At 44.4% G+C, this 26,688-nt stretch overlaps 1 protein-coding gene across 1 annotated transcript in view; it reads right to left on the bottom strand.

Annotated features, from left to right (window-relative positions):
* Positions 1 to 26,688, bottom strand: part of KIF26B (kinesin family member 26B) — a 555,398-nt gene that overhangs the window by 224,032 nt on the left and 304,678 nt on the right. The window lies entirely within an intron of this gene.

The following is a 26,688-nucleotide window of genomic DNA, read 5'->3' as shown; positions in this document are numbered from 1 at the left end:
GGGCACGGTGGCTCAAGCCTGTAATCCCAGCACTTTGGGAGGCCGAGACGGGCGGATCACGAGGTCAGGAGATCGAGACCATCCTGGCTAACACGGTGAAACCCCGTCTCTACTAAAAAATACAAAAAACTAGCCGGGCGAGGTGGCGGGCGCCTGTAGTCCCAGCTACTCGGGAGGCTGAGGCAGGAGAATGGCGTGAACCCGGGAGGCGGAGCTTGCAGTGAACTGAGATCCGGTCACTGCACTCCAGCCTGGGCGATAGAGCGAGACTCCGTCTCAAAAAAAAAAAAAAAAAAAAAAAAAAAAAAATTCCACTTAAAATGGTTTTTTTGCTTAGTCTCTTGCACTATACAGCCTAATATTTGGCAAATGCTTCAAAGGAGAAAACTACTGGAGTATCCAGTTCACTTTTTTGTCTCTTCCTCCCAGGATCTTAATCTCTTAAGTCTTGTCTACCTTGGCAGGTCTGAACCCCAAATTTTGTCTCTTAAACCTCATTATACCACCAAAAGGTCTGCTGCCTTCTCAGCAGATGAACAGGGAGAGAAAAGTGCCTACTCCCTCTCTATAGTTCCCATCTATCTCAGATCTTAGCTACGCAAGACCTGGTTGCCTCGGCAGCTCTCTCAGACAGTTCTGGCTCAGTAGGAAGCGTCTGTACAGCCTCAGCTGAGGCCAGAATCTGTTCTGACTGCTCAGTGCCTATGCCAGTCCAAGCTACCATCTGAGAGTATCAGCAGAAGGTTACATTCCAAAGGCTGTTGCCACACTGCTTTGGCTAGCTCTATTACTGGTCAACGGCAGAGGTTAATTGGAATCATGGAAGTTAGAAATTATTTTTCTTTGGTGCACATGGTTATGTTCAAGATATAGTGATTGGCTAGAAATATTGAGCAGGCATTCCTGCTCTTATAAAACCCAGCAAGCCCAATTAACCTAGGGATTTGAACTGATTGGCCTATTGTTCGGGTCATTCCAGGAGCACTTTTCTCTGCTTGACTACCTGGATGATTATTCTGGCTCATGCCATTAGTGCAATAACCACAGTCGCCTCTAGGGTACCCGTTATGTAAAGTGCCGTAGGATTACCTAAAAGGATAGGGGCATGGCTTTTCATCAAGTTTACAAAACGAATTGTAGGACTCTTCCGGTCAGCTTGCTACACGTGTCTGTAAGTATGGCAGAATTTGGCTTAAGACTGATTTCCTGTCTGGGCACAGTGGCTCACACCTGTAATCCCAGCACTTTGGGAGGCCGAGGCGGGTGGATCACGAGGTCAGGTGATCGAGACCACCCTGGCCAACATGGTGATACCTTGTCTCTGCTAAAAATATAAAAATCGGCTGGGTGTGGTGGCATGCGCCTGTAGTCCCAGCTACTCAGGAGGCTGAGACAGGAGAATCGCTTGAACCCGGGAGGCAGAGGTTGCAGTGAGCCAAGATCACGCCACTGCACTCCAGCCTGGGTGACAGAGCGAGACTCCATCTCAAAAACACAAAACAAAAAAAGAGATTTATTTCCTTTGTAACACAACCTGGAAACAAGGTTTTGCAGGAGAAAACCTATAGCCCCACCTCCTTTGAACTATGGGAGGCTAATGATATTTACCAAAAATAACTGCAGATACCAAATTGGCTTAGGTCAGTTTGAAAAATGTCCTTTGGTCACAAATTGATGCAAAACTTCAGTGGCCATGGTAGCCTTATTTAGTCTGGCTTGCCACCTTTGTTTTTCTTTTAAAAATATCATATGAACTACTGTAATGTTGGCTTATTTTTAGCCCAGTTTACCCACATTCTCTTATTAGCTCTAGTTATACACAAAGAGAAACTGGGGCTATTGAACGGCCTCCCTAAAGTTGATGGTTGATAGTTGAACACTATTTAAGAGAACTAACCTCTTCCCTGTCCCCATCAGAAGAAAGCTTATAAAGCCTGTAGATATCATCTTCAACAAAAAGAACATTAGAGAACCTGATTCTGCTTCAACAAAACACCCAGAGAACCCGGGGAGGCCTCCCAGAGTGGCATTTCTGACCATTGCGAAGGGTTTAAATTGTGTTTTAGGAAAGAGTTGACAGGCTCAGCCCTTGTCTTCAAGGGCTCAGAGGAACAAGCCCCAAGATGCAGATAGTAAAACAGCACTGCTGCTTGTCCTGCTGTGAAAGCAGACATTATGGAATCTTCAAACTCTTAAACTTGGCAGGAACTTAAAGATTTTCTGGCTCGTGTCTCCATTTCAGTCAGAGAAACTGAGGTGAAGAGAAATTTGGTAACTTAGCCAAGGTTACACAGGAGGTAAGATCTGACTCAGAAGTCAGTTTACTAGATTTTTTCTTTTCTTTTGAGGTAACCTCGCTCTGTTGCCCAGGCTGGAGTGCAGTGGAAGGATCTTGGCTCACTGCAACCTCCGTCTCTCAGGTTCAAGTGATTCTCCCATCTCAGTACCCTGAGAAGCTGGGATTACAGGCACCCACCACCACACCCGGGTAATTTTTGTATTTTTAGTAGAGATGAGGTTTCACTATGTTGGCCAGGCTGATGTCGAGCTCCTGACCTCAGATGATCCACCCGCCTCGGCCTCCCAAAGTGCTGAGATTATAGGCGTGAGCCACTGAACCCAGCCCAGTTTACTAGATTTTTAATCCATTGTCCAGTTTATAGCTCCTTGTTTTCTCTCCTCCATAAGGAGCTCCTAGAGGCCAGTGGTTCCCGCGCAGGCTACAGGAACATTCCCTGAGGCTTACTTTATGATCCAGGCCAAGTTAGGTCAGGATCATGCTGAATCTGGCACAGGAATTTTAGGCCACCTGTGTCCATCCAGCCATCTCAGACATGGGAGAACAACCCAGGCAAGGAAAACAGAAGATCTTTATGTGAGCATAACAGGCGACAATGGCAGTGAGTAGGGTGGGCTACATGGAATTCTGAAATATTGAGATCAAGTTATCTTCGTTTGAGAAGAGAAATATGAAAATACTGATGCCAGCAAGACAAAGCCACTTATATATAAGCTTTGACCTAAATTTTTTAGGTCCTACATCTCTGGTTGAAATTCATTTCATTCTTTTGATAATATTGGTAGAGAACAAATATGCTGTCTAAAAAATTAACTCTGCTCAGTGATTTCTCATGGGACAAACTCCAATCTCAGCAACAAAATCAAAGAGGAAAAAATTCTTCAGTACTGAAGAGGTGGGTATGTGTTCAAATTTTCCATAAAAAATGAAGCATTGTGAGGATCTGACTTATTCACCACTATTATGGATATTTCAAAACACCATTACCTGCACTGTTTTGGTTTCTCCAACCATAAGGAGAGTTAATGTATTTCACAAATACAGAAATCACAAAACACCTGGGATTCCTGATAGAAAGGTTCACATACAGCAACAAATGCAACAGAAAACCGTTATCAGGTATTCTCAAGTATTTTTCGACATACATATCGTTTTCTAAGAATTCAGTATTGAGGAAGAAAACAAATCCAAGGTAGAATGAATGGAAAACAGGCACTGCTTTCGATGAGACACTAATATGAAACAGCTGCTTTTTATTAACAAGTAGCCCACTGACAGGCTAAACATATGAACATGGACTGCATAATAAAAATGTGTTCTACAGGCCGGGCAAGGTGGCTCACGCCTGTAATCCCAGCACTTGGGGTGGCTAAGGCAGGTGGATCACGAGGTCAGGAGATCGAGACCATCCTGGCTAACACAGTGAAACCCCGTCTCTACTAAAAATACAAAAATTAGCCGGGTGTGGCGGGCGCCTGTAGTCCCAGCTACTCGGGAGGCTGAGGCAGGAGAATGGCATGAACCCGGGAGGCAGAGTTTGCAGTGAGCCGAGATCGTGCCACTGCACTCCAGCCTGGGCGACAGAGCGAGCCTCTGTCTCAAAAAAAAAAAAAAAAAAAAAAAAAAGAATTTGTTCTACAGAAGCCTGATTGGTATGGGGTCCATGGAGAACTCTCTCGTGGACAGTCTGAGAAGAATCTAATATGGGAATAGTAAGTCTAGTTTCAACATTCTTCTGTACTGGATCTACCTATCTCAGATACCACAGATCACTCCCAACACTATTTCCTGCCAAGTTCAATACTCAAGGGAGAGGCCAGGCAAGTAAGATGAAACTGACTTACTGTTCGGAGGAGTCGAACAAATCTACAAACAGCAGTGCAGTGGTTACAAGTATGGGCTTTGGACGGAAAGAACTAGGTTCACACACAGCTCAGTCGTTTATTAGGGAGTGGTGTCTGGGCATGTTCCTTACCTGCCCGAGCCTCTGCTTCTTCCTTCTGTCAAATTGGGATATTAGCAATATCTACCTCAAAATGTTTCTATAAAACTCAAATGAGATAATCAGTATAAAGTTCTTAGCAAAGTTCCAAGCACTCTGTAAGCACTCAGTCAATGTTAGCTATTATTATGAATAGTAGAAGAATAAGAATAACATTAGCAATGTCTAAAGAGAAAGTGTTCTGGCCCATATTAACCTAAGCCACATCACATGATACCATGACGCCTTCTACCCAGCAAGTTTATTTCTGCCTTCTCATAACCCTGGACTTTACATATACATAGCCCTACGAGAAATCAGAAATTAAAAATAAATCCTCTTTTCTGCATTAAAAAAATCACAAACTTAGCTAACACGAAAACTAAATATTTCAAGAAAAAGGCAGTGCTGTATTTAAAATGTTCTATATCTGAATGTCTGGAAAAATGACAGGTTGAGATACTTGCAGACTATCCCAAAGTCACTTTAGCCTCATGTAGCTGACACCTCTTAGACTTCTACCCCAGGACTTGACTGTGGATTGCACAATTTTAAAAGAAAACGAGCTATAGGATTTACTTCCAGGAGATACAAATATTGTTCCTATACTAGCATTAGAAGTCCAGTCCGTGTTTATTCATAACCGAAACGCAACTGCAAATTTAAGAAATGAAACTGCATCCTCTTATCTGCTCCTGAGGGTTGAAAAGGATGTCTGAGTTCTCCTTAGGGGGTTTCAATAAGTTTATTCAAGAAAATGCCAGAAATCCGGAAGGACTGCTTTATAATGAGTATGTTTATAATGATCAGTAAGTGGCCTTTACCTAGATCCTCAGTGAAGAGGTTTCGCTGCCAGACTTGGAGCTGGACCACCAGTTCCATGTCCTGCAGTGATTGGAAGAGATACGAATTTGCTTTCCTGTCCATGCAAATCTGCTGTAAGGGATTCTAGAGTAGCAGAGCCTAGAGAGTTATCTGAGATGGAGGGTAGAGGACATTTGCAAATAAAAGAGCCTGAGGCTTAAGAGTCACTGGAGGAGCTTTAATCTTATCAGCATATTTTGCATCTACCAACTGCAAACCCAGCCTAAGGCATAAAGAATCTAGTCTTGGTCCCTCTGTTATTAAGGACTCACTCACAAAATTAACCTCTTAAAGATCTGCCCTCTGATTTTAGTGTCTGAAATGCAAATGAAGCAGCCCTTCAATGCCTTGAGATAATTACAATAATCTTCTTAAAGCTAAAATGCTTCACTCAACTCTAAGTCTCCATTATAACCCGGATCCCAGTCTTCAGTTCATCAGAAGCCAGACAGAGGAGGATGGGGCCACAGCAGAGGACTGACAGGATCTGTGGCTCAGATCTGACTCCAGGGATGGACATGGACCAGGAGGTGCCTGTCCCCGAGGCAGGGAGGGTAATTCATTCCCCAGGGGCTGTTTCTTCAGGAACTGCTCAGACGGGAAGTGACAGGTGTCATGGCTCAGTCCCTTGTCCTTCATATCCTCTCAAACAATCCTACACAGCAAGGAGTATATGATTTGGGTAGAGGTTTCAGAGAGCATATCTATTGTTAGGCTCTGTTGGAAAAATTCTGGCCAAATGTCAGGTGGGTACAAAGTTGTTGCTGATTTTTTTTTTTTTTCCATAGGGTTAGAGGGTTCTTTTTTGAAGCTAAGTGAGCCTAAAAGTTGCTATTAAAGCAATGAATGAAGACGCTGTACCAGTGGAAAGTATGGGTTGGCCAGTGTGGTGGCTCATGCTGGTAATCTCGGCGCTTTGGGAGGCCAAGACGGGCAGATTGCTTGAGTCCAGGAGTTTGAAACCAGCCTATGCAACATAATGAGACCTCCATCTGTACTTAAAAAAATACAAGGCCGGGCGTGGCAGCTCATGCCTGTAATCTCAGCACTTTGGGAGGCTGAGGTGGGTGGATCACCTGAGGTCAGAAGTTCGAGACCAGCCTGGCCAACATGGTGAAACCCGTCTAAAAATACAAAATTAGCTGGGCGTGGTGGCAGTCGCCTATAATCCCAGCTACTTGGGAGGCTGAGGCAGGAGGATCCCTTGAACCCAGGAGGCAGAGCTTGCAGTGAGCCAAGATCACACCACTGTACTCCAGCCTGGGGACAGAGCAAGACTCTGTCTCAAAAAAAAGAAAAAAAAAAATTAGCTGGACGTGGTGACATGCGCCTGTAGTCCTAGCTACTTGGGAGGCTTAGGTGGGAGAATCACCTGAGCCGAGGTTCAGGCTGCAGTGAGCTGAGAGTATGTCACTGCACTCCAGCCTGGGCAAATGGAGTGAGACCCTGTCTCAAAAGAAGAAGAAAAAAAAAAATAGGATTAGTAGAGAGTTCAGGCCTCAAGACTACCTTTCCTTTAACTCTTTGCCTTTGATTGTGTCAAAGAGTAGTGTGTAGGCAGCTTGGCAGAAAGCCCAAAAGCAGACTGTGAGGGCACACCGTGAAGCTCTGACCTGAAGGAGGTCTTGCGCTTTTCCACGCTACAGTGGTGCCAGCATGCAGGCCCCACGCTTGGTTGACTACTCTGCTGTTGCTGCATTGACACTTTTAATCATTTTTGAGCTAGAGTCCCTCTGTTTCATTTTGCACTGAGCCCTGCAAATTATATAGTTGGTCCTGGAGATGACATGTTTCTCTTTTAGATACATACGGGCCACCAATCTGTTTAAATCTGTTAAATTTGAAACTGCAAATGCAGGCGCAAAAGACCATGTCAGAAAGATGTGGGCATGATCACACTTACAGCGACACAAAGAGGTATCATGACACAAGCTACACTGGCAAAACACTTCAAGGGCATCTAACCACCCCCCCATTCTCAATTCTCCACAATTAGAGATTCATTCCACATATACAGGGAGCCATGAAGGTTTGCTATCAGGAGCCAGCCCCTTGCAACAAACCCATCCCTCAGGCCCAGGACCTCTGACTTTGGAACAGTTCTGTGGACAGGAATGAAGCTCTGCAAAAGTGTAGTTCTTCCTACAGGCTGGGAGGCCTTGAGCAAGCCACTTATTAAAGCTGAACCACAGCCTGGGAAACACAGCGAGACCCTGTCTCTGCAAAAACATTAGCCAGGCGTGATGGCATGTGCCTGTGGTCCCAGCGACTTGGGAGGCTGGGAGGCCAAGGCTGCAGTGAGCTGTGATTGTCGCCTCTACACTCCAGCCTGGGTGACAGAGCGAGACCTTGTCTCAAAAAAATTTTTAATTAAAATAAAAAATGTAAAATAAATAATGAAATAAAATAAAGCCAAACCTTCATTTCTTCACCTGTAAAGTAATAACTACTTTACTGGATTGCTGTGAGCACTAATGAGACACTATATATGAAATTATTTTGCACATTTAAGAGCTCTCTATAAAAACCATTTATATAGCACTATATGTGATGGTCTCCTCTTTTTTTTTTCTCCCTTGAATTGCCAACTCCGTCTTACACTTTGCTGAAACTTCTTCTTTCCTGAAAATGATTTATCAAATTGACAGATGCTTTTCTTCCCTCCTTTGCTCTAAATATGACCCTCATAAAAACAGGCAGAAGCCTTTTTCTGGAATTTCTCACTGATTTTATAAAATGCTTACTGAAGCAGTTCCAGCCCAAATGGACAAAAGGGAAATATTACACAAGAAGCCTTAAAGACTCTGTACTTCAATTAGAACCAACGTTGCTTTGCTTTGCCCACATTAACCCTTGAGAAAGCATACTATTTTCTATTTATAATCAGGAAATACGGATTTCTTTAAAGCTCCTTTAGGAAAGGTCAGGTCCTGTTTGAAAAGAGGGCTCACTTAAGTAAATGCCAGTATCTGTAAGAATAGCAGCTGGAGGAAGGGGTTGCCACCAAGAAAAACACTCATATTTAACCGGAAGACAGACTGACTATTGACCAAGATGCAAAGTAGTCAGGAATCGTAACTCCTTCCTTCGTTTATTTATTCATCACAGCTCTGGAGAAAATGTCAGCATCGCTCGTGTGAAAGGGCACCGTGTGCCATCTGAAAGGCTTGCCCTGCAGGCTCTGGGATCACAGGAAATGGCTACACAGCATCACCAGTTTATAGGAAGTAGAAGAGTTCTCTCCTAAGGTTACCTTCACGTGCAACACTTTAAAAAGGTTTAAGGCCAGGCGCGGTGGCTCACGCCTGTAATCCCAGCACTCTCGGAGGCCGAGGCGGGCGGATCACTTGAGGTCAGGAGTGTGAGACCAGCCTGGCCAACATGGCAAAACCCTGTCTCTACTAAAAATACAAAAGTTAGCCAGCAGTGGTGGTGGGCGCCTGTAATCCCAGGTACTTGGGAGGCTGGGGCGGGAGAATCATGTGAGCCTGGGAGGTGGAGGTTGCAGTGAGCCGAGATCACGCCATTGCACTCCAGCCTGGGTGACAGAGTGAAACTTTGTCTCAAAAAAAAAAAAAAAAAAAAAAAAATTATGATGGCAATATAGTTTACAATTTACCATTTTAACCATCTTTAAGTGTACAATTCAGTGGCATTAAGTGCATTCACAATGTCATGCAACCATCACCACTATCAAGTTCCAAAACTTTTCATCATCCCAAACTGAAACTCTGCACCCATTAAATATGAACTACCCATTCTCCCTCCCCACATCCCCTATAATCACCACTTCTGTTGGTGTGAATTTGCGTATTCTAGGTCCCCTATTTAAGTGGATTTATATATTATTGGCCTTTTGTGCCTGGCTTCTTTCACTTAGTAGAAGGTCTTCAAGGTTCATCCACGTTGTAGCATGTGTCAGAATGGCATTCCTTTTTCATTGCTGAATAATATTCTATTCCATATCTACCCCACAGATTCTTTACCCATCTGTCTGTTGAATACTTGGTCGGTGTTGTGTTTATTTCTATTTCCCTCAGGAAAACACACTTAAAATACCAAGATGCCTGCTTGTCTTTTGTTATTCCACTTAATTCAAAGAAAAGCAACACTCAGGGGCACAGTCTCCAGGCCCTCTCACACAAATCGTCTCTCTTGGGAGCTTCTCCTCTGATGAATTAAAAGAATAATAATAGGAAGAAAAGAAGAAGGAGAAGGAGAAGGAGAAGAAGGAGAAGAAGAAGAGGAGGAGGAAAGAAGGAAGAAGGAAGAGGAGGAAGAGGAGGAGGAAAGAAGGAGAAGGAGAAGGAGAAGAAGGAGGAGAAGCAGCTCCAGATTGTTGGAACAAATCGCCGATCTCCAAACAATGCTCCAAAATCTATTTCATTTTGCTGCAAAATTCCTTTATCAGTTTAATCTGTGAGGCAGTCTAATATTCCAGAGAGGAATCCATCCCAGAAACTACATGGACGAGTGGAGAACCTGGTCACCATCAAATGTCTTAGAGAAGTGACAGTGTCCAGCAACAGGGTGAGGAGAGGCCTCTGTCAGGTGACCTAGATGTGGAGTCTGACTCCTCACAATCCTGCCCCTTTACTTGCTGTTCAGGGCTTGATATGAAAAGCAGTTATGTGGCTCCGCGGAATGTTTGGCTCCTAATCTGCATTTGTAAGAGAGCACAGATAGGTAATGGTGGGACATTTCATTAGCACTTCTTTTGGAGAGATAAGATTTAGAATACTGGCCAAAGTGAGTTAAAGTGTAACCCAGCATTATTAACACGTAATAAGGGAGGCAAGGCAGAGAGGTCACAGGTAAAGGGAAAGACAGAGAAGATATGAAGGTAAAAATCTTTGAGGTGTAAGTAGAAATCAAACCAGAAGAAATCAAAAAATGGTGTGGTATCAGCCCAGTCCTAACAAAGCATCATTAAAGCAAAGAACTAACAATTCAAGAAAGGGCATTAGAATGAGAAAAAACATAAATGTGGAATGAGGAAACTAACTTACAGATTTTATAAAGACATAAGGAAAAACATAAAGATGGAATGAGGAAACTCTGATTTTTATAAACACATTTTACTAATACATTACTAAGAGTAGAAAAGAACGAGGAAAAGCATTTGCTGTACGAAGGTAACAGGAAATATGCTTCCTGATTGATTTCCAAGTCGTTGCCCTGTAAGATTAGAGCTTGGAGGTTTCTCTGCCAAACCTGACAAAAATCTGCAAAATGAATGTTCCAGCACTGAGGTGTATTTAGCTTCTCCTTTTAACCTTCTGCTTCCTCTGCGGTTACAAGTGCACTACCCATGCCCTTCACGCATATGTGTGCATTCAACTGCCCTCTTGAATGGTACCGTGGCAACATGCACCTGGGTGGACTTGCTCAATGTGTCCCCCTAAAATTAATTAGCAAAATTTCTTGTTAATGATGTAAACTTCATTTCTGCACTTCCCCGCTCCCCCGACACCAGCTGTTAAGCAGCTATGGTAAAACCAGTGAGACTGTGACACTCACAGGCACTGAAGCCAGGTCAGGAAGCACAGAGGTTCAGAGCTGGGGCGACCTGGATTGCAACCCCAGCTGGGTGACCTCGGACAGCTCTTTTGACCTCTCTAAGCTTCGTTTTCCTCATCTATTCATGAGGACACTAGCAGAACCCAGCACATGCCTTGAGACAAAGCAAATGCTCTATGCATGTTAACTATTGATCATTATTTTTATTGTGACTGGTTCTGAGACAGCTTCTCCTCACCAGGCCCTTGGATTTCACACTGAACATCAAACACAGGATGCCAATGAAACCCCCTGAGATCTGGAGCAGATGCAAAAGAAGAGGACCCAGAGCTCTGTCCAGCACCTGCTTCCTACCTTCCAAAATCAATGATGCCCAGGAGTGTGAGTCCTGGCATCTGCTGCCCGGGCCTCCTCACACCTGAGGGGGAAGTTTTCTCCACTGGCTTGGACTCACTGTTCTAACGTGGAACTGATGAAACGTCGTATTGCCAGAAACTGTGCGTGGTGGCCTGGGATTCATCACACCACCCTCCCAGATCGCCAGGCTCCAACAACAGAGACTACCTGGCCTCCACTGGCTTGTTAGAACTGGAAACTCACAGCACACCTCTTCCTCTGAAATCCACCTTAGGGAACACATTTGCCTCGGGGTGAACCACTCACTGGTGGGAACACTAGTCGTGATCATCAGCCCACACCAGGTAGGAGGCAAGCGCAGAATGTATCCGTCGAGCCTCCACAGCACATCAGTGAGGTGAGTCCTCCATGGGCCCCTTCCCAACCCTCTCCTACCCAGTTGTGCCCTCGCTTCTTATTTCAAAGGAAAATTTCAGGCAGATGGAACACATCACATGCACGCAAAGCAGGGTACCCTCGGGCAGTTTTTTCCCCAAGCTCTCAAGAACTTCTGAGTTTGGTTAATAATGTTTGTATTCAGTCCTTTGTATTATCATATAAAACAACATGCATTTCTGAATACTCATCTAGTTCTAATGTTGATTATAAAGGATTACTCATTGGAAGGTCTTACTTAAAAATAAGTGTCTTGGCCAGGCATGGTGCCTCACGCCTGTAATCCCAGCACTTTGGGAGGCTGAGGAGGGAGGATCACAGGTCAGGAGTTCGAGACCAGCCCGGCCAGCATGGTGAAACCCTATCTCTACTAAAAATGCAAAAATTATCTGGGCATGGTGGTACACGCCTGTAGTCCCAGTTACTGGGGAGGCTGAGGCAGGAGAATGGCTTGAACTCAGGAGGCAGAGGTTGCAGGGAGCCGAGATCGCACCACTGCACTCCAGCCTGGGTGACACAGCAAGACTCCGTCTCAAAAATAAAAAATAAGTGTCTTTCCCCATTGAATTGCCTACCTGACCATCTCCATCTTCAATCAAATCTCCTAGAATCAAATATGCTGTCTCGTTTGTTATCTTTATTTTCCTTGGCTCTGGGCTTCATTATCTAGGATGGTGAAAATACGCACAGTGTCAAGAAGACTGCCCATTGGTTAGATGCTGCTGTGCTACTAGAGAAGGCGAAGACTGGAGCGTGCTGTCAGGTCAAACTAAGGACTGTTCAAAGTGCCATGGGACGTTGATCAAGGTCTGTGGGGGAGATTCCCAGCCCAGAGGCACTAGGGGAATTCTGAAGAAATAAACAAAGCTTAGCACTCAGTAATAATAACATTTGTATTCATCTCTTACAATAATAATCAACGCTTGGCCACATCTGTCTGTCCTCACTTGTTGAAAAAGGAAATCTCTTCCTTGTCTTTATGGTGAGTTGACAGGAGGTTTGACACTCCAGGGAAAGAAAGAATTCTCAAATATTAGCTTCATGCAAAAAGATCAAAGATGTGGGAACAGGAATAAGCATTACAGATCTCTGCGGTCTGCAGACCTGAGCACTCAGTGATGCTGGATACACATGGAGTTTCCTTGTTTAATGCTGCGTTCCCAGCCACCATGCTCCTTTCCCCAGGGGAGTAGTTCAAACACAGAAGCCGGAAATTTTATATTGTCCTTTTTACGTTACATTTGAGCACGGGAATGGTTCAGGAGTTCCACTGTTCTCTAGACAGATTGACTGAAACGTGGGAACAGAGCCTGCAGCCATGTGTTGCCAGCTGGGCTGATGGCTGCGGGCATTCTCTGAGCCCAGAGAGGGCCACAGAGCTGTTAGGAGGCCCTTTGCCAGTTCTTGTTTATGGAGAAATCCACACAGTAGTCAAGATAAGAGAAAAGCCATTTGGTCTCTGCCATTGGTTCGAAGCACATGCTTCTTTCTAAACGACAAATATTCCAAAGATGGCACTTACAGGTGGCATTTTAAATAGGACAATGCACACACAACACACGGCCAGCACAGTTCCTGGCATAGCATAAGGACTTCTCATATAGTCATTGTTGCCAAATCTTAAATATAATATAATTGTAGATAAAACACTGCAGGGAGAAATAGGAAGGGACGGTTTGAATCAACCAACTCATCTGGGGTGAACTGCTATCTGGATCTTGCAGACTCCTTTTCTATAAAATGAGGAAATCGACCCAGATGACCTCTGTGGTCCCTTTCCCTGAGAATATTTATCGATTTTAAGGGTTTGTATCCAAACTTTAAACATTTCTCTCTCCGTCTCTTTTTTTTTTTTTTTTTTTTAATTAACATTTTAAAAGTGTTAGGGTTAAACTACTTTAGCACTTGGAACACATAAGATAAATAACATCAAGAATCCCAAGTCCTCTACAGAGTGAGAACAATTCAGGTGCAGAGAGCAGAGTGTATTTCTAAAAGGAAAGCGCACAAACTCCGTCTGTGCACCCGGCCACTCTGCCAGCTCTGACTCTTGGAAAGCATTAGTGTAACACTTCAACTCTAGATGTTCTGGTTACATGGTACCAAGCTGCCTATAACCCGCTGAAGAACGAGGGCCTGTTTGTGTCACTGAATGCAGAAACCCTCAAACGCCTGCTGGAAATCTGCTGAGAATCATGGAACCCCTAGGCTGGCAGAGCACTCAGAGGCCCTAGCCCAGTATGGCAGTCCCCCTGCGGACCCCTGACTGCGGGTCACCCGCTTCCACACGTTATGCCAACAGGCTGGCCCATGCACTATGCCCAAACCCACCTTGCACGTAGTTTAGCAGCTTTTTTTTTTCCCCCTGAGATAGGGTCTTGCTCTGTTGCCCAGGATGGAGTGCAGTGGCACAGTCATGGCTCACTGCAGCACTGACTTCTCAGGCTCCAGTGATCCTCCCTCATCGGCCTCTCAAGTAGCTGGGACTACAGGTGCATGTACCACACCAGACTAGTTTGTTTTTTGTTTTTGTTTTTGTTTTTGTTTTGGAGAGATAGGGTCACGCCATGTTGCCCAGGCTGGTCCTGAACTCCTGGGCTCAAGCAATCCACCTGCCTCAGCCTCCCAAAGTGTTGGGATTATAGGTGTGAGCCACTGCACCTGGCCGGGCAGCTTTAATTATTTGAAAGTTTTTTCTTATGAAAGTTTTTTCTTATTTAAGTAGAAATTTGTCTATTTGCAGTCCTTATCCACGAATCCTAGTTCTATACAGAGCAACAGAAAAGAAGCCTGTGTCCTTCCAAATATTTGCGTATCCCTTCTACTCTCTCCCCTTGGTCTTCCTCAGGCTGAACTCCCTCAGATTTGCCACTGTTGCTACCTGACATGGTTTCTGGACCAGTCAGCATCCCATATGTCTCTTGTCGTTATTTCTTTCTTTAGATTATTCATTTCTTCTTATTATTCTGTATGAAGAAAGGATTGTTTTCTATCATCCTCTGACTTTCTATCATCCTTGACTGTCAAACTACTTTCTCTGTATGGAAACAATGCAAATTAGCCAAGTTAGGTAAGGTGACTACTCACTATTTGCAAATGTCTCAACCAAACAACCGTTCCTCCTCCTTTACACACTGATCACAAACCAAGGTATACACGGGAGAGCAAAAATATAACAACAACAACAAAACTCTGAAAGCATCATCAGAAATCAGCTCACAAAAAAGACTTCAGACAATATCGATGCATATGCCTCGAAGATATTAATACATGACTTCTGTAGATATACCGTGGGTGCCTATAGCTCAACCAGGTTGAAATATGTATTTCTGGAGAAGCTTATCTGCGATGTGTGTTTCTAGTGATAACAGGAGCTCATTGCTGGAATTCAATGAATAGAAAAGATTACCACTCTCCGTCAACATTTATGCTGTTTTGTCCTTTGAATAAATGGGAGCCTTAGTGATCTTACTCAGTTTCAGGGCTCTCCATGCCATCTATATGCCGATAATTCCCAAATTTATGTCCGCAGCCCAGGCTGCTTCCTGAACTCCAGACTCATCCATCCAGCCCTCTGCTCGATGTCTCCTCTTGATGTCTGACGGGCATCTCCACCTCAGTGTATTCAAACTGCGCTCCGGATCCCTCATGACCCCTCCCCCTCTCATTTAATGGCAGCTCCATCTTTCCAATAGGTTATCCCAAAATCCTGGGACTGACTCTTATATCCTTACTTTCTCTCACAGTAATCAAGAATTTTATTGGCCATCCTCAAAATACATCCAGAATCTGTCAGCCCCTTCACTGCTCCCACCCTGGTCTGACCCATCGTCATTCTCACCTACGTCGCTGCCATCACCTCTTGCCTGGTTCCCTTCCTGCTACTGACTGTTCACCCACAGTTGATTCCAACAGGCAGCCAAAGCGACCCTTTTAAAATGCAAGTCAGGGCCGGGCGCGGTGGCTCACGCCTGTAATCCCAGCACTTTGGGAGGCTGACGCGGGTAGATCACAAGTCAGGAGATTGAGACCATCCTGGCTAACACGGTGAAACCTCGTCTCTACTAAAAATACAAAAAATTAGCCAGGCGTGATGGCCGGCGCCTGTAGTCTCAGCTACTCGGGAGCCTGAGGCAGGAGAATGGCGTGAACCCGGGAGGCGGAGGTTGCAGTGAGCCGAGATTGCGCCACTGCACTCTAGCCTGGGCGACAGCAAGAGTCCTTCTCAAAAAAAAAAAAAAAAAAAAAAAAAAAAAAGAGCAAATCAGATCCTGGTGAAAACCCTGCGATGGCTCCCATTTCACACAGGAGAAAAGCAATGCCCAAGTCCTTCCACTCCTCAGCAGACACCCAAGAAAGAAAAACACACCCCCACAGAAACTTGTATATGAACGTTCATCGCACCATTATTCACAACAGCCAAAACGTGGGAGAACCCAGATGTCCATCCATGGATGAATGCATCACCAAACAGTGGTCTATCCGTACCGTGGAATACTAGTCAGATACAGAAAGGAATAGGTACTAATAATGTTTGTTACCACGTGGATGGACTTTGAAATCATGATGTGAAGTGAACGAAAACAGACACAGAAGTTCACGTATTGTATGATCCCATTAATATGAAATGTCCAGAATAGGCAAGTCTGTAGAGCCAGAATGTTGATTAGCGGGTGCCAGGGGCTGGGAAGAGGGACGTGTGTGTGCGTGTGTGTTTATGGTATGAAATTTCCTTTTGGGGTGATGAAAATGTTCTGGTTGCACAATATGATGAGTATACTAAAAACAAGTAAGTTATACTCTTCAAAGGAGCAAATATTATGGTATATGAATTATATTTAAATTGTTAAAAAAGGCCAAGTCCTTACAATGGCCTCCTAGACCCTATAGACTCTGACCCTCCTGAGACTTCACCGACTTGCTCTGCTCCCACTCGGTCTCTTTTCCAGCCCACCTGGATTCCTTGCTGTTCCTTGAACATGCCAGGCCCGCTCTCCCTTCCAACCTTTAACCTTGCTGTTTCCTCTCCTGGGAATGCTTTTCCCTCAGAGATAGCCAGACACCTGCTTGGTTCACCTCCCCCACTTCCTCTATGCCTCTGCCCAAATCTCACCATCTTAGGGCCCTAGCTGCTCACGCCACCCACACCATTCCACTTCTGTACGTGCACTACTTTGTTCTTTTTTCTCCATAGCATTTATCACCTTCCAAGCTGCCACGGGATTGACTAACCCACTGTGTTTGTGGCGTATGATCTGTCTCTGCCCCTTCCTATCCCTCACCCCCACCAGGATCTAAGCTCCCTGAAGGCAGGAATCTTCATCTTGGTTCCCCAGTGTGTCTCAGGTGCCTGGACAGGGCCCGGCACACGGTGCATGACTGAAAAGTATTTGCTGAATGCACGAACAAATGAATTTTGCGTCTTGAGCTTCAAAAATATGCTTTCTAAGCCAGGATTTAGAACCAAGTGTTTTTGATTTAGAAAAGAGAAATGGGGCTGAGCTAAGAGGGAGCATCAAGCACAAATGACTAATCCCACATAATTAAAAAATAAGGCTGAAACCAGCTCCAGTTTTGCAGTTTAATTTGTACAAACTAGGAGCCTACTAAAGTCTTTATTTTGCTGAAAATGTACTGGCTCACTCTGAGAAACACCATCTCCCACACCTGTTGGAGGCTTCCACCCTTCACCGCTTCTCCCAAGGCGGAACAATTCTTTCCATCATTCCAGGCACGAGTATTTTTTCTGTTTTTCTCAGACACTTCAACACATATGCTCCATTGTTCCTTTGAGCTACGGGGATGCATGTATTGTTTACACCCTGGTTGTTTATTTACTTCTCCATTAACAAAGTATAAAAGGGATGGCCAGGTGCAGTGGCTCTCATCTGTAATCCCAGCACTTTGGGAGGCTAAAGCGAGTGGATTACTTGAGCACAGGAGTTCAAGACCAGCCTGGGCAACATGGTGAAACCCCATGTCTACAAAAATTAGCTGGGCATGACGGCATGTACCTGTAGTCCCAACTACTCAGGGGGCTGAGATGTGAGCATCACTTGAGCCCGGTAGGTCAAGGCTGCAGTGAGCCAAGATCGTGCCACTGCACTTCAGCCTGGGTAACAGAGCGAGACCCTGTCTCAAGTAAGTAAGTAAGTAAGTAAATAAATGTGTCTTTTAAGACAGTTTCTTAAAAGCCAAAAACAACATAAATTTGCCCTTCCTTGGATTTTAATATTGAGATAAAAGTCACAAAACATAAAGCTCACCAATTTAAAGTATACAACTAAATGATTTTTAATATATTCACAGAGTTGTGCAATCACTATGCATATGATGATGTGATCATCACGGAACACAGAATATCTTCCTCACTCACATCCTTTCACACTCCCTTCTCCTCTCACTCAACACCCCCAGTTCTAGGCAACCACAAATGTATCTTCTGTCTGTATAGTTTTGGCTATTCTGGACATTTCATATAAATGCAATTTACTATCTGTGGCCTTTTGTATCCAGCCTATTTCAGCTACCAGAACGTTTACGAGGTCCATCCACACTGCGGCATGCATCAGTAGTTTATTCCTTTTTGTGGCGAATAACTTTCCACCGTGCAAATACACCATGTTCGGTTTATTCCTGCATCAGCTGATAGACCTTTGGGTTACTTCCTCTATTTTGGCTATTTTGACTAATGCTGCTATGAACATTCGTGTACAATGTTTGTGTGGATGTATGTTTTCAGTTCTCTTGGGTATATCCCTAAGAATGGAATTGCTAGATCATTTGGTAACTCTGTGTTTAACCTTTTGAGGAACGGCCAGACTGTGCCACAGTGGCTGCACTGTTTGACATTCCCACAAACAACGTATGACTGTTCCAGCTTCTCCACATCCTCGCCAACACTCGAAATGCCCCCAGTGCATTATCTGTCTTTTTGATTATAGTCATCCCAGAGGGTTTGAAGTGGCATCTCGTTGTGGTTTTTATTTGCATTTTCCTAATGACTAAGGATGTTAAGCACCTTTTCATGTGCTTATTGGCCACTGATACATCACTGGAGAAATATCAAATGCATGATTTGTAAATATTTTCTCTCAGTCCTCTGATTTATTTGTAAGAGATGGAGTCTGGCTCTGTTGCCCAGGCGGGAAAGCAGTGGTGCAATCATAACCTTGCAATGATTTTTTTCCCACCTACCCAATGACCTTCTACCCAATGACCCAACCAGAGCCCACTTCAGAATGTCCAGTGGTGCCGCAGGCTGTCCCCGTTGTAAACAATGGAACGCTGCAGTTTCCTCCTCACTTGTTACTCAACCAAGTCTTTGCTCAGCAGAGCTAAGGCCCGAAAACCTTCCAACAAGCATGGACAAGCAGGACCTCATCCCCATTCAGTGGCAATAAGGCAGCCAATGTCAGGTCAACTGTCTGAGCAGCTCGGTCCAAAAGGCAGAGACGGCCACAGTCTCAGCAAGGCCCAGCAGATGGGTGTTCCAGTGCCAATCAAAAGACCATCAGTGAGTGAGCAAGGATATACGGACAGAGCTGTTTGTCAGAGTTTTTAATTCTGAATGGGCAAATAGGTAGCACTCTACTCAGTGAAAATATTGCTATTCACATTAGTTTACAAGTTGTCATTTATATAAGCAGTGAAAACCTTTCATCCTCCCAATTTTTTTGTTGTTGTTTTACAAAATATATTCCGACAAGAGAGGAGCTGTACAACATGCGTGGAACTAGAGGTCATCATGGGAAGTGAAATGAACCAGGCACAGAAAGACAAATATCACACGTTCTCACTCATATTTGGGAACTGAACAAGTGGAGCTGGTGAAGACAGAGAGCAGGTTGGTGGTTACCAGAGGCTGGGACGAGGAGTGGGGAGGGGGATGAAGAGAAGTTGTTTAGTGGGTACAAGTATACAGTGTGCTAGAAGAAACAAGACTAGTGTTTGAGGCTGGGTGCAGTGGCTCATGCCTGTAATCCCAGCACTTTGGGAGGCCAGGGCAGGCAGATCACCTGAAGTCAGGAGCTCAAGACCAGCCTGGCCAACATGGCAAAACCCCGTCTCTACTAAAAATACAAAAATTAGCCAGGCATGATGGTGCGCACCTGTCCCACTACTCGGAAGGCTGAGGCAGGAGAATCATTTGAACCTGAGAGGTGGAGGTTGCAGTGAGCCAAGATCGCACCATTGCACTCCAGCCCAGGCAACAGAGTGAGACTCCTTCAAAATTAAATAAATAAATAAATAAATAAATAAATAAATAAATAAATAAATGGCCAGGCACAGTGGCTCACGCCTGTAATCCCAGCACTTTGGGAGGCCAAGGTGGGTGGATCACGAGGTCAGGAGATCAAGACCATCCTGGCTAACGTGGTGAAACCCCCTCTCTACTAAAAACAGAAAAAATTAGCCAGGTGTGGTGGCGGGTGCCTATAGTCCCAGCTACTCAGGAGGCTGAGGCAGGAAAATGGTGTAAACCCAGGAGGCAGAGCTTGCAGTGAGCTGAGATTGCGCCACTGCACTCCAGCCTGGGCGACAGAGCGAGACTCCATCTCAAAAAAATAAATAAATAAATAAAAGGACCTACTGTTTGACAGATCAGTAGGTGACTACACTTTACAATAATCTATTGTATATTTCAAAATAGCTAGAACAGAAGAACTCAAATATTTCTAGCATAAAGGGGAAATATTTAAGGTGATGGGTATCCTAGTGACACCAATTGGATCTTTACAATATGAATGTATCGAATTATCACATGCGTCCCCAAAATATGTACCTCTATTACGTATCAATAAAAAAACAGAGAGAGCAGAGCTGCACTGAGGAGGAGCCACTGACGGGCCCCTGGCCCTTTGCAGGGATTCCTGTTCTCTTGAGCTGGGCAACCCCGGCCCCTCCGTGGAACAGTCTGAAAAGCAGTTATTGACTTGGAAACTCACTATGAGAAAATTGGCAGTATAATCCTATTTGTTGTAAAACCTATGAAAGTATTTCAAGTATATTTTAAAGAGTACTTAGAGTTCTATACCAAGATAATAGTAACAGTTGCGGGCATTGAGTGGGTTTTTCTGCTTGCTTTCGTTTCCTTCTTCCTTTCTCCCCCGACCCCCATTAAGAATGGATGAATTGTGTCATTTAAAAAGCAAGCGAGTGAAAGAGAAAGACAGTCCCTACAGTGCAGAATACAGAATTCAGCCTCCTTTGTTGAGGGCACACCCACCTAGCTTGCCACACCAGGAGTGTCACCAACACATTCAGATGGCAATGACAGACATTGGTTGTAAACCTGAATGTCTACTGTGTACCATGCCAAGATGATGAACGTTTAAAGCTTTTGGGTAAATCAGAAACATCAATTAAGAAATTGAAAACCATGAGACCATATAAAAGACACATCATGAAAACACTGCATACTAGCCCTCCAAAACAAAGGGGTTTGCAGCTAACCTTCGGTCAGAGGGTCTTTATTGAGCAAGTCAAAGGAGACCACGGTGATCCACACCTGCTCCCTCAGCCTAGTCTCTTACTCTTGGCACCTCCGCATTTTCCCACAGGTCTTGACCGTATTGATTTGCCAATGTTCTCTTATTGTTTTACAGATTGTTCATTTTCCCTAAATAAAGGGTAAGTTGCACAAGACAGGGAGCAGAGTCCTAAGGGAATAACACCTGCTTTCTACACAGGAAGCAAATGGCCAGGCGTGGTGATTTTCATCTCAACAGAAAACAGTTTTTGCACACCTACCTCTTGGCTACATTTGGTAAATAACTTTGTGCCCAGTCTCGAGGGGCCCAGTGTTTAGAGAAAGAGACAGATACATAAATGGTCATTTCAGTAGCACATTGTAGGTCCCTGCAGGGCCAGGGGAACCCTCCTGACCCAGTCCAAGGGGCTCAGGGAGGTTGCTTGGAAGAGTCATGGCCTTGAAAAGTAAGAAGGAGTTCACTGGAGTTATCCAAGGGCAAGAGGGTGAAGTGAGCCCAGGGAAAAAGAGCCACCTACGGCAGCCACTTACTTCTCTCTCAAATCTCTTTGGAGGGGAAAGTACTACATATTAGTATACAGGTTGAAGATCCCTAATCCAAAATGCTCCAAAATCCAAAACTTTTTGAGCACCAACATGAAGCTCAAAGAGAATGCCCACTGCAGCATTCTGGACTTCAGATTTTCATTTTAGGATGCTCACCTGATAAATATAAGTACAGTATAAATATTTCCAACCCCACCGAAATTCAAAATCCAAGACACCTCTGGTTTCAAGCATTCTGAATAAAGGATATTTCAGATATTACTCAACCTGTAATAAAGTTCTAAGAGCCAAGAGTCCACTGGTGAAGGTTTTACAAGCAGGCCAATGAATACATCCATTCACTCATTTATTCCTCAATAAATATGTGCTGAGAACCTCCCACGGGCAAGGCGCTGTGCGTTTATGTACATCTCATAAGTGGAGACAGGCCTGGGTTGCTCTCCCTCTAGATCTTTGCCTGGCTGGTTTCCATCATAGCTTTTTGACTGGCAGGTATTTTCTGGTTTATTTATTGTCTATATCCCTCTATCAGAATACAAGATCTGACTGGGCGCAGTGGCTCACGCCTGTAATCCCAGCACTTTGGGAGGCCAAGGTGGGCAGATCACCTGAGGTCAGGAGCTCGAGCCCAGCCTGGCCAACATGGTGAAACCCCATCTCTACTAAAAATACAAAAACTAGCTGGTTGTGGTATCAGGCACCTGTAATCCCAGCTACTCGGGAGGCGGAGGCAGGAGAATTGCTTGAACCCGGGAGGCGGAGATTGCAGTGAGTGAGCCGAGATCGTGAATTGAACTCCAGCCTGGGAGACAAGAGCAAAACTCCATCTCAAAGAAAAAAAACAAAAAAGATCTAAGAGAACAGGGGGCACGTCTTTATTGCTCTGATCTACTCAAGCACCTGGAACCATGCCAAGCACAGGCTCAATGAATGAATTAATACGAATATTATATATCCAGAGAGAAAATGCCGACATACAGCTCTAAGAGATATAGAGATCTGTATGACAAGAAGTCACTCATGAGCACGTTTTCATTAATTTAATAGAACATATTATTGTACAGTAAAATAAAACTTTTCCATTGGATAAATACATATTGAAAACACTGTAATAGCAGTTTTCAACACAATTGTGACTTTGTCTTAACTTCTATATTTTTATAGGTGTCTTTTAGTCATCAAGAGTTAAAAACATAACTATCAGACCAGGCATGGTAGCTCACACCTGTAATCCCAGCACTTTAGGAGACCGAGGCGGGTGGATCACCTGAGGTCAGGAGTTCAAGACCAGCCTGGCCAACATGGGGAAACCCCGTCTCTACTAAAAATACAAAAATTAGCCAGGCATGGTGGTGCATGCCTGTAATCCCAGCTACGCGGGAGGCCAAGGCGGGAGAATGGCTTGAATCTGGGAGGTGGAGGTTGCAGTGAGCCAAGATGGACTGCACTCCAGTCTGGGTGACACAGCAAAACTCCCTCCCAAACATACACACACACACACACACACACACACACACACACACACACACACACAATCAAAATCTAAATAATAGGTTCAACTTTGGTAATCATTTTTACACTGTCCTGCCTGAATAGATGACAATAAATGTAGAAGCCAAAATAAGAATGGCTTTGGTTCTCTTGAAAATGCTTCCAGCTAAACAGGATCAGAACCCATCTTAAAATTCTTGAGCCAGTCATCAAAAAAAAAAAATGTACTATATACCTATGAGAGGAGAGAGAGAGAATATGAAATTGATGAAATTGTACTACGGAGTCCAGAAGGAAATGAGCATCTGAAAGCTACATAGAGACGATTTCAAACTTTTACCAATAGGCAGGGAATTACGAAGCCTAGCACGACGGCCTTCTAGTCCTTCAGGAGACACAGAGCAAAGACTGGGGTCAAAGGGGCATTATGCTTCAGAAAAATGGTTTTTCCAAGCAGTGACTGTTTTGCCACCCCTTGCCAGTTCTTCCTTTGTTAACTTTCCTTTGTAGACTGCTTTCTGCACCTGTTTGATTGTGCAATATTCCACTGCTTTCTTTTCCTGTCCACCCGATCCAGATTCTCAGTAACTCCAATCGAGATGACTGTGATAGCCCAGCTCACCTCCCTTCTGCCTAACACATGAGCACCCTGGCACTTAAATCCTTCAGGGGACTCCCCCTGCCCTTAAAATCTAAGTCTGGGTGTCCATGTCATCTCCAGTCAGACCCATCTTCCCAACACGTCCTCTGACTGAGCAAACCAAACTCTGAACAATCAGTGTGTGTGGCTCGGAACGCCATCCCATTCCTCAGGTTTGTCTAAATCCTATTGGTTCTTTCAAGGCCTACATCAAACCCCATTTCTCCCCTGAAGACTCTGTGCAACCAACTCTGATCTACTGTGACCTCCCGTTCCTTTGAACTCCCATAGAATTCCCTTCCAGTACCACTCATTTGGCATGAATCCATAGACTGCTTTCTGCACCTGTTTGATTGTGCAATATTTTATCAAATGCTATCCTGAATTCCCAACAATCAGAGACTAGACTGTATCCTCCTTACAGAGCACAGGTAGGCAGGAAAAATGTTTTGATTAATGGTTTAAGTGAGCTGGGTTTGGGATGTGTTGCAATAGGGCTCTAAGTTGTCCATTTCATTAAAATAAATACAGTGACAATTCCATTCAATCAAGGATAGACAGAAGCATAAGTTTTTACCAGTTTGTGTGGCAGTTTTTAAAAGGTGTGGGTGATTCAAAAACCACGTGAAGATGCTACCAGACACTCTGAACTGTGCTTAGCCCCACCTGGAATTCAGGTAACCACAGAAAGCATGGCTTTGCCCTGGAGTAAAGGATGACTGATTAAGCGAGGGTTCTCATTACAGGTAGGGAATATTAAGAATACATATTAAATATTAATAATACATACTAAATGCCTGACAACTATGCCAATCGGTTCTGCGACCTAACCCCCGATCTTTTTTTATAATGAATACCACTGGAGAAAATGGAACCACAAAATCTCCACATTCAAGCCAGTTAATGGCTTGATTTTAATTGAGATGAGAGACAAGACAATTTCAAGTCAAGGCAGCTCATCCCTGCCTGACATTCTCCCCGAGTGACACCGTTTCTCTGGATGCCACCGTGCAGGAGTGTAGTAGGAACACTCCAGGTAATGTTTCTACGTGAGATTCTGGCGTTGGTGCTCCAGCCATGCTGGTAGGGAACAAGGGAGGTCACTGAAGTTGCAGCCAGAGGCCAGCTGAGGAAAGACTTTTAGCACAGCAACCCTTCTCCTTCTACCCCAGCTGATGCCACAACACAAAACAACAAAAATACACACACACATACAGATACACGAAGACATATTGTGTGTAAATATTCAAAAATACATACACACAAGGTATGTTTGTATACATAGTTACAGTTAAAAACAATTACTTTAGCAAGTAGTTTCACTTGCTAAAGGAATAAGAAGTATTTCCCATGCAAGAACCCTTCATTTAACAGTGCAGATGCAAACTGCCAAAAGAGCACAGCTAGGGTGAAAGAAAACACTCCAGATTGCGCTTTCATTGGCAGTTCTACTGCCAGACGCTGTAACTTTATAATAAAGGGAAACGTCACTCAACTCAATAGCAAAGCCCCTCCCTTACCTCTCCCTCTCTAAGATATAAGTATTTCAGACCATAACTTTCTCAGCCTAAATTCCCTCCCTTGGCTAACAGCTCCTTCTTCTCCGCAAAGGCTTTCTTATGTTTCTGTTCTTTTCTTTAACCTCTTCAGGTTCTCATAAAAATCACAGATGACTCCTGGGACACTGTGCAATGGTTCCATTCTTGGAAGAGTGAAATGCTACTACTGTGATAGGCTGCTGCCTGCTCTATAAAAAGGATGCTTGAAATAAGATAATTGCCTCTTTTGAGATGAGAGTGAAGGGAAGAGAATCCTCAGAGGCAATGAGGTGTCTGGGAAGGGGACAGAGAGGGCGTAGATCTTCTCCCTTCCTCTTCTTCTCCAAACCAATGACCCCCCTCTGTTTGGTTCGATGTCAGCAATTAAGGAAAAGTGGTTTATGGTAACTCTAGTGTTCTGTTTTCCATCTAAGAGTCATTGGAGAATGGGTTCTTACGGAAGATAAAAATAGTCTTATGATGGATAAGCAAGGGTGGAAGGTGGAAATGAAGTTGGTTTGAAAGTTTCTGATCATTCCAAATCATTAGAAAGAAATTTAAAGAATTCTAGGTTGGTGCTCCCCACCCCCAACCCCACCCTGCTTTCTGGGAAAGTTCAAAGGAATAGGAGGTCATAGGTCAAACAGCAAATGCTTCAGGGGTGTTCAACCTGGCTCTCACCAAAGGGCCTAGATCTAACACATGATTTAAGCCATTATTAAAGGCAGAGGCTGCTGTGTGTGAAGACCACTGCCAATCCCCAACCCCCACTTTTTTTTTTTTTTTAATGACTCTGTTGCCCAAGCTGGAATGCAGTGGCAAGATCTCAGCTCACTGCAACCTCCACCTTCTGGGTGCAAGTGATTCTCCTGCCTCAGCCTCCCAAGTAGCTGGGATTACAGGCATGTGCCGCCATGGCCAACTTAATTTTTGTATTTTTAGTAGAGACGGGGTTTCACCATGTTGGCCAGGCTGGTCTCGAACTCCTGACCTCAGTGATCTGCCCACCTCAGCCTCCCAAAGTGCTGAGATTACAGGCGTGAGCCACCACGCCCTACCTCCAACCACTTTTAAACCAGACTAATTAAGATATCAGACGGGTGGGGCCCATTAAGAATTCAGATGCAGAGATTTCCATCTACCGGCCAGCAGAGTGGGGAGGAGCTGAGCCTTGGAGGGCTCGTTTTGTTTGCAGTCACTTCAGAACTGATGGGCTTCTCTGAGAGAAGAAAACCCTTTCTCAAGGAACTAGATTTTCACCTCAAACTCTCAGGGCAACAAAAGCCAGGGTTTTCAAGAAATGAAGCATATCAGGCACCACTGCCTGGAAACATTCTATGAAGGAGCATCTGAATGGGATGAGACCGAAACACAGAATAAAGAGCTTGCATCATCTTGGTGCCACTTTTTTCCTCATTCTTTTTTTTTTTTTGAGGCGGAGTCTCGCTCTGTCGCCTGGACTGGAGTGCAGTGGCCGGATCTCAGCTCACTGCAAGCTCCGCCTTCCGGGTTTACGCCATTCTC

This window comes from Rhinopithecus roxellana, chromosome 8 (genome assembly GCF_007565055.1).
Source record: "Rhinopithecus roxellana isolate Shanxi Qingling chromosome 8, ASM756505v1, whole genome shotgun sequence".
NCBI lineage: Eukaryota > Metazoa > Chordata > Mammalia > Primates > Cercopithecidae > Rhinopithecus > Rhinopithecus roxellana.
The sequence above is the reverse complement of the archived record's forward strand: the minus strand, read 5'-3'. Positions and strand labels throughout refer to the sequence as shown.